Source organism: Arachis stenosperma, chromosome 9 (genome assembly GCF_014773155.1).
Source record: "Arachis stenosperma cultivar V10309 chromosome 9, arast.V10309.gnm1.PFL2, whole genome shotgun sequence".
Lineage (NCBI taxonomy): Eukaryota > Viridiplantae > Streptophyta > Magnoliopsida > Fabales > Fabaceae > Arachis > Arachis stenosperma.
In genome coordinates this window covers 35,017,320-35,025,711 of record NC_080385.1, presented here as the reverse complement: position 1 = coordinate 35,025,711, position 8,392 = coordinate 35,017,320, and the positions used below count along the sequence as shown (strand labels likewise).

Genomic DNA, 8,392 nt, shown 5'->3' with positions numbered 1-8,392 from the left:
TTCCTCTGGCACGGATTCACCAGCCACTGTAATGACCTTGTATTCTTCTTTTGGATTTACCATTGTGTCACCAAAAAGAGTGTTAGGAGGCCTCTTAGATATTTTCTTGCTCAATCGACCCACTTGTACTTCCAAGTTCTGAATTGAAGCTCTGGTCTCCTGCATGAAACTCTGAGTGTTCTTAGAGAGTTCTGCCACTATAAAAGCTAGGTCAGGAGTGTTTTGAGGCTGAGAAGTCGCTTGTTGCTGCTGAGAGGGTTAGAACTGATAGTTGTTGAATTTATTCTGATTGAAACCTCCTTGAGAGTTGTTGTTGAAATTCGGTTTAGGCTTTTGGGGTTGCTCTCTCCACCCAAAATTTGGGTGATTCCTCTATCCCTAATTAAATGTGTTAGAATAAGGATCATAATTAGGATTTCTGGAGGAATTTTCAACATAGTTAACCATAAGTCTCTCATTGGTTGAGGCCACTACTCATGTCATAAGATGCATCTTGAGTATTAATAGTAGAGACTTGCATCCGACTTAAATGTTGAGTAATCATATTAATCTATTGAGATATGGCCTTGTTTTGAGCAAGAATACCATCCAAGGTATCCAACTCTATGACTTCTTTCTCACAAGATTCCTCTCATAAGTGTATAGGTATTGGTTGTTGGCAACCATCTCAAATAACTCATTAGCCTCTTCAGGGATCTTCTTCATATGCAGAGAGCCACCTGCAAAATTGTCCAAAGATATTTTGGCCATCTCTGAGAGTCCATAATAGAAGATTTGCAGCCTGATCCAGTCTGAGAAAATATTAGGAGGGCACTTCCTGATCATTGACTTGAACCTCTCCCAGGCTTCATAGAGGGACTCACCATCTCTCTGCCTGAAAGTTTGAACATCAGTCCTCGGCTTAATCAGCTTCTAAAGAGGGAAGAACTTGGTCAAGAACTTGTTGACTACCTTGTCTCAAGTGTCTAAGCTCTTCTTAGGCTAAGTATCAAGCCACTGCTTTGCTCTATCCCTCACAGCAAATGGGAAGAGCATCAGCTTATAGACATCCAGATTCACTCTATTAGTCTTTACAGTATCACAGATCTGCAGAAAATTAGAGATGAACAAATTTGGGTCTTCCTGTGGGAGTCCATGAAACTGACAATTTTGTTGCACCAAAGTGATAACCTATAGCTTCAGCTCAAAGTTGTTTTCACCTATAGGGGGTACCACAATACTGTGCCCATAGAAATCAGGGGTGGGAGCAGTGTATGAGCCAAGCATCTTTCTAAGCTGCTCGTTACCATTCGGATCCTCAACATTAGCATTGGGATCCATGGTGAGCTCTCTAGCTTCCTTCTCAAAAGTGTCCCTAAGATTCTTACCGGCTTTGTAAGCTCTAGCTTGTTGCAAACGCCGCCTCAAGGTCCTCTTAGGTTCAGGGTCAAAATCAAGAAGGGGTTCTTTGTTCCTGTTCCTGCTCATAAACAAACAGAAACAAAGAAAAGGTGGGAATCTCTACGTTAGAGTGTAGAGAATTTCCAATGAGGTATCTTATGTAAAAGAAATAAATTAAAACAAACTAAATAAATAAAGCAATAGAATTCAAAAACTATTAAGCAAATAACTAGGGAGAATTCGAAACCAATTAATAAGATAAGCTAAATGATTCGAAAATTAAACAAGACAGACACTACTTATTTTTGAAGATTTTGAAAATAAAATAAGCAGGGGACACCAAACTTAGTTTCAAAATTTAAGGCAAAAATTTTAAATGAGAGAAAACTTAATTTTCCAAAATAAAAAGAAAGAAAAGAAAATTGAAAATAATCAAAAACTAAAGATGCCTAATCTAAGCAATCAGACAACTGGTAGTTGTCAATCACAGTCAATCCCTAGCAACGGTGCCAATAATAGTCGAATGAATCACTTAGTCAAACAAGTAGAAAGTGGTGTTTTGGGGTTCAAAAGCATTAAACAGAAAATTAAAGAATAGAAAACATAGATAGTAAGAGTAGTATAAAATGTATGAGAGAAAACAGTTAAGGTTTCAGAGTTATTTATTCTTCCGGATTAAGTTTTCTTACCGACTATTTTAATCATGCAAGATTCATTTCATGGCAAACTTTAATTGACTAAACCCTAATGTCTTAGTGATTTAGACTCCTCTAACCCAAATCAACAACCAATGCATTGGTCACTTAATGTAGAATAAAGGTTTAAGTTCAATTCTAGTTTATGACCACAAAAATCCTAATTACCCAAAACTAGAGGATTATATGTCACTTATCCCAACTAGTTCAAGTAATTAGCAATTTAGGAGAAATTGGCTTTCAAGTTGTTGTTCAAGCGAGATAACTCTATCGAGAATCATAAGAACACATATAGAATAAGGGTTATAATGTCGTTCTACCCATATTCATAAGATAAAGAACGAAAGCAATCCTTGAAACTGATTCGATACATTAATTAAAATAAGCAATAGTTGTAATCCATTGAAATAAACAGAGTTCCTAACCTTAACCGAGGAAGTTTAGTGGCTCATGGCTTACAGAAAAAACAAGGGTTCCAAAAAGTGAAATGCGCGGAAGTGAGAAGATCCTTCTAAAGGGTAAATATTTTCCCTTTTATATCTAACCTAATTTGATTTGAAAATAAAATAAAATAATAAATCCTAAACCTAAAAGATTTTGTTTGTAAATAAAAATAACAAAAAGAAAAGATAGAATACTAATTAAAAGCTAAATTCACTAAAGATTCTCAAAGAGTGGGGATTTGGTTCAAATTGCCTGGCGCGCTCAAAGGGGGCAGAAGCGCTCCTGACTTTGCTGGGTTGCTGGCGCTAAATGCCAGCTTGGCGTTTAGCGCCTTAGTAGGCAGCTTCAAAACTTCTCTCTTTTTGCTCAAAACTCAGCCAAAAAGATCCAAATTTCACCTGAAATGACTAAAACAACTCAAAGTAACACCTAAAGAGGATTATAGCAGTAAAATATAATTAAACTCACTAAATTCTAACTAAATTCAACTAGAAAATAAGCAAAAAATGGGTATAAGATGCTCACGCATCACCTCCCGTGTAGACAAATATCCACAATCATAAAATTATTTAATCTCATAATACATTTTTTTAAGTATGCTTTATCTTTTATATTTTAATACTAACTGAGGAGCGGATAATTTATACGCTTTTTGGCATTGTTTTTACATAGTTTTTAGTATGATTTAGTTAGTTTTTAGTATATTTTTATTTATTTTTAAGCAAAATTCACATTTCTGGACTTTACTATGAGTTTGTATATTTTTCTATGATTTCAGATATTTTCTGGCTAAAATTGAGGGACCTGAGCAAAAATCTGATTCAGAGGCTGAAGGACTGCAGATGCTGTTGGATTCTAACCTCCCTGCACTCGAAATAGATTTTTTGGAGCTACAGAAACCCAAATAGCGCGCTCTCAATTGCGTTAGAAAGTAGACATCCAGGGCTTTCCAGAAATATATAATAGTCCATACTTTCTCCGAGTTTAGACGACACAAACTGGTGTTCAACGCCAGCTTTCTACCCTATTCTGGCGTTAAACGCCAGAAACATGTTACAAGCTAGAGTTAAATGCCCAAAACAGGCTGCAAACTGGCGTTTAACTCTAAGAGAAGTCTCTACACATGAAAGCTTCAATGCTCAGCCCAAGCACACACCAAGTGGGCCCCAGAAGTGGATTTCTGCATCATTTACTTATTTCTGTAAACCCTAGGTTACTAGTTCATTATAAATAGGACTTTTTACTATTGTATTAGTCGTCTTGGTTATTCTGGCTCCCTCTCTGGGGCTGAAGCCAATGAACACCATTATCACTTATGTATTTTCAACAGTGGAGTTTCTACACACCATAGATTAAGGTGTGGAGCTCTGCTGTTCCTCGAGTATTAATGCAAAGTACTATTGTTCTTCTATTCAATTCATTCTTATTCTTATTCTAAGATATTCATTCGCACACAAGAACATGATGAATGTGATGATTATGTGACACTCATCACCATTCTCACTTATGAACGCGTGATTGACAACTACTTCCGTTCTACATGAAAATAAGCTTGAATGTATATCTCTTGGGTTTCTAATCAACGATTCACATCGACTCCCCTCTGAGAATGGGGCATCTGAATCCGAGATTAGAATCTTCGTGGTATAGCTAGAATCCATTGGCAGCATTCCTGAGATCTGAAAAGTCTAAACCTTGTCTGTGGTATTCCGAGTAGGATCTAGGATGGGATGACTGTGACGAGCTTCAAACTCGCGACTGTAGGGTGTGGTGACAGACGCAAAAGGATAGTAAATTCTATTCCTACACGATCGAGAACCAACAGCTGATTATCCATACGATATCTGTGCATGGTATTTTTCATCCGGGACGAGCAATCCGATAGTTGATTAGCCGTACAGAAACCGTAGAGGACCATTTTCACTAAGAGGACGGGAAGTAGCCATTGACAACGGTGACACCCAACATACAGCTTGCGATAGAAAGGAGTATGAAGGATTGGATGAAGGTAGTAGGAAAGCAGAGATTCAGAAGGAATAACGCATCTCCATACGCTTATCTAAAATTCCCACCAATGAATTACATAAGTATCTCTATCCTTATTTTATGTTTATTTATCTTTTAATTATTAAAACTCCATAGACCATTTGAATCCGCCTGACTGAGATTTACAAGATGACCATAACTTACTTCAAGCCGACAATCTCCGTGGGATCGACCCTTACTCACGTAAGGTTTATTACTTGGACGACCCAATGCACTTGCTGATTAGTTGTGCGAAATTGTGAAAAAGAGTTGAGATTACAATTGAGCAAACCAAGTTGTTGGCGTCATTGAGATCACAATTTCGTGCACCACTAACATACCAATAATAACATTTTAAATAAAAATATAAAAAAATATTTATTTACCGAAAATATTTTTTTCAACAAATTAAAATCTTTCAAGCACAAAAAAGTTTAATATTACAAAAGATATTTATAACAAAATAAAGTTAAAATAACAATCTAAATAGAAAGTACTAAACTAAATAAATTTAAATTTATAGAATAAAATCTTAAAACAAATCTAAATAAATAAATTTACATTGAAGTCAATATTAAAATTCTTAGATTTCGTTTTACTTATCTAATATGTATAAGTGTTTATACTAAAAAAAACTAATTACAACTTACAAAATAACAACAACAAAAAATTATACCAAACTATATACATATATATTTTTTTAAAATTTAAAAATTAACAAATTCATAAAATTTTAAACACAATTTATCAATTATTTTTATTAAAGAAATAGTTGCAATTTAAAAATTAATAATTAATTATTTATTTAAATTTTATAAAGATTAAACGACGTAAAGTATTTTTTTAAAGTACGTTTAATTTTTATATTATTAATATTAACATATTAATAATAATATTTTAAATAAAAAATAGAATAAATATTTATTTTTAGCAAAAATAAATTTTTTTAATAAATTAAAATTTTTCAAATACAAAAAAAAATTAATATTATAAAATTTTTTGTAACAAAATAAAATTAAAATAACAATTTAAATACAAAATACTAAAACAAATAAATTCAAATATATAGAATGAAATCTTAAAACAAATTTAAATAAATAAATTTATATTAAAATTAATTTTAAAATTTTGTTTTACTCATTTATTATGTATAAGTGTTTATATTTAAAAAATAATAATTAATTATTTATTATCGAGTAAATTTCATAAATCGAATCTTCTTAATAATTGAGATATGTATTTTTTCTCTTTTAGTAAAGCGGTTTAGACTAAACCGTATTATATATATGTATGCAGTTCGATCCTTGTAAATCGTTTTTGTTATATATATATATATATATATATATGGCTTAAATAATAGACGCCCTTATTTTATGAAATATTAAATCCGAATACATCTGAATAATTAATGGAATTTACAAACAAAATATGGAATTTAGGTTGGAAAATGTATGACATTTTGCACACTACTTAAATCTCTCATTATTTGTACACACAATATTTATTTATTTTCGTTTTTACACCTTTCCACTTCTAAGTTCAACAAACAACAGTTCCCTGATTGAAAAACTCACAAGGACCAAATTGAAAATTTTTTTATTTAAATAAATTAAAAAATATTTTATTTAATGAAATAAATAATTTATAAAATAATTACAAAATATGTAGAATGTTTTATTCCGTTTACAGTGAATAAAATAAGTTTATACATATATCGTTTATAGTGTAAACGAGATACGTATAAACTTATCTCGTTTACACGGTAAACAAAATAAGAGTGGGCGTAGTCTATATGTATATGTCGTTCACAGCAACGTTTTCGAGCCCCATTTCCAACCTTTCGACCACTTTCTCCTCTCTTTTATCCTTTTGTGACATATTATTGAGTAACACTAAGATGGCGCGCACAGATATATGTGATCCAAACATCAATCGATTGAACGCGATATGGCACGTCGCCGAAGTAGTCGACTTCACGGTTAGTTTTGTTATCTTCACATTTATGTTAACGCATATATGTATAGCCATGATTAGGATACTTGCCAAGAATTAAAATACAATTTATGGTTTAGGTGGCTGAATATATCGTTAGCAACGGTTGACTGATATTGTACGATTTTAGAAATGTGGTTTTGATTTTTGTTGTAATGAAGTTATTAAGCACATAGATGTTAGAAATAAGAGAGTAATCTGAAGAAAGTGATTATGTATTATTTTGTGTATCTAAAAGTACAATCTACAAGGGGTATATATAGGTACTAGAAGAATCAAAGTAATAAAAGCCTACAATCCTACAATTAATATACAGATATGCTATATAAATATAAATGATACTAATTGATACTAATTGATACTAATTGATCCAAACTCAAGTGGGAGCTAAGGATACTATCTTGAGTTTGGATACCAGAGTTTAGAAAACGAGTCGGGTGATGAGGCTTCGTGAAGATATCAGTAGTCTGATCCAGTGTTCCAACAATAATGAGATGAATAGCATCAATAAGCATACTTTGCCAAACAAAGTGACAATCAATCTCAATGTGTTTGTTACATTCATGAAACATATCATTATGGAAAATCTGAATAGCAATGCAGTTGTCACAAAAAAGATCAGTCGGGGATGACTGAGGAGCACCCAAGTCTTCGAGAAGCCAACGAATCGAAACAACCTTAGCAGTTGTGTCAGCAATAGCACGGTATTCAGCTTCTATGCTGGATCGAGCAGTGAACGTTTGCTTCTTAGCCCACCAGAAAATGAGAGAGTCGCCAAAAAACAAACAATAACCAAAAGTGAAACTGAAACGACGATCAATGAGATCACTAACCCAATCAGCATCTGAGTATGCCTGAAGGGATAAGGATGAATGGGTAGAAAAATAAAGGCCATGAAATAGGGTGCCTTTGATGTAGTGAAGAATGCGAAGAACTACCGCATAGTGAGTAGTACGAGGAGCTGACAAGAACTGGCTAAGAACATGAACCGGATAGGCGATGTCTGGTCGGGTCACAGTTAAGTAGATGAGTCCTCTAACTAACTGTCAATAAAGAGTAGGATTATCCAAAATAATGCCATCCATAGGAGTAAATAGAACATTAGGCTCAAGGGGAGTTGACTCAATGCGACTATCTGTAATCCCGACACAAGCAAGAAGATCTGAAGCATACTTAGCCTGAGAGAGATAGATGTCGTCATCTGTGGATAAGACCTCTAAACCAAGAAAATAACTGAGAGAACCAAGATCTTTCATCTCAAAAATACGGTGAAACAAGGCTTTGAGATTAGAGATACCATCAACATCTTCTCCAATAATGATCATGTCATCAACATACAAAAGTAGAAGAACAACTCCACGTTCACTTTTACGAGTAAAGAGAGCATTCTCATGAGGGTTGCAAGTGAAACTGAGATTGCACATAGTGGTGATAAACTTGTCAAACCATTCACGAGGGGCTTGCTTAAGACCATAAAGTGTCTTGCGAAGGAGACAAACTTTGCCAGAAGGACAAGGATAATCTGGAGGTGGTTTCATATAGACCTTCTTTTTCAAATCCCCATTAAGGAAAGCATTCTTCACATTCATCTGATTGAGAGACCATTTTTTTACTATAGTAATGGCAAGGAGAGCTTGAACAGATGTGAGACGAGAAACAGGAGCAAAAGTTTCTTCATAATCAATACCATACTCTTGCATACAACCTTGACCAACCAATCGTGCCTTATAACGATCAATAGATCCATCAGAGTGAGTCTTGATCTTGTATACCCATTTACTACCTACAACTTCCTCATCAGAAGGAGGATCAACCAAGTCCCAAGTGTGTACTTTTTCAACTGCTTGAATTTCTTC

General features: G+C 33.8%; 1 non-coding gene across 1 annotated transcript; it reads left to right on the top strand.

Annotated features, from left to right (window-relative positions):
• The first annotated feature begins 796 nt into the window (after window positions 1-796).
• On the top strand, window positions 797-903 carry LOC130953543 (small nucleolar RNA R71). Its single transcript, XR_009075712.1, has one exon. It is a non-coding gene; the product is annotated as a small nucleolar RNA R71 (small nucleolar RNA).
• The last annotated feature ends 7,489 nt before the right edge of the window (window positions 904-8,392 follow it).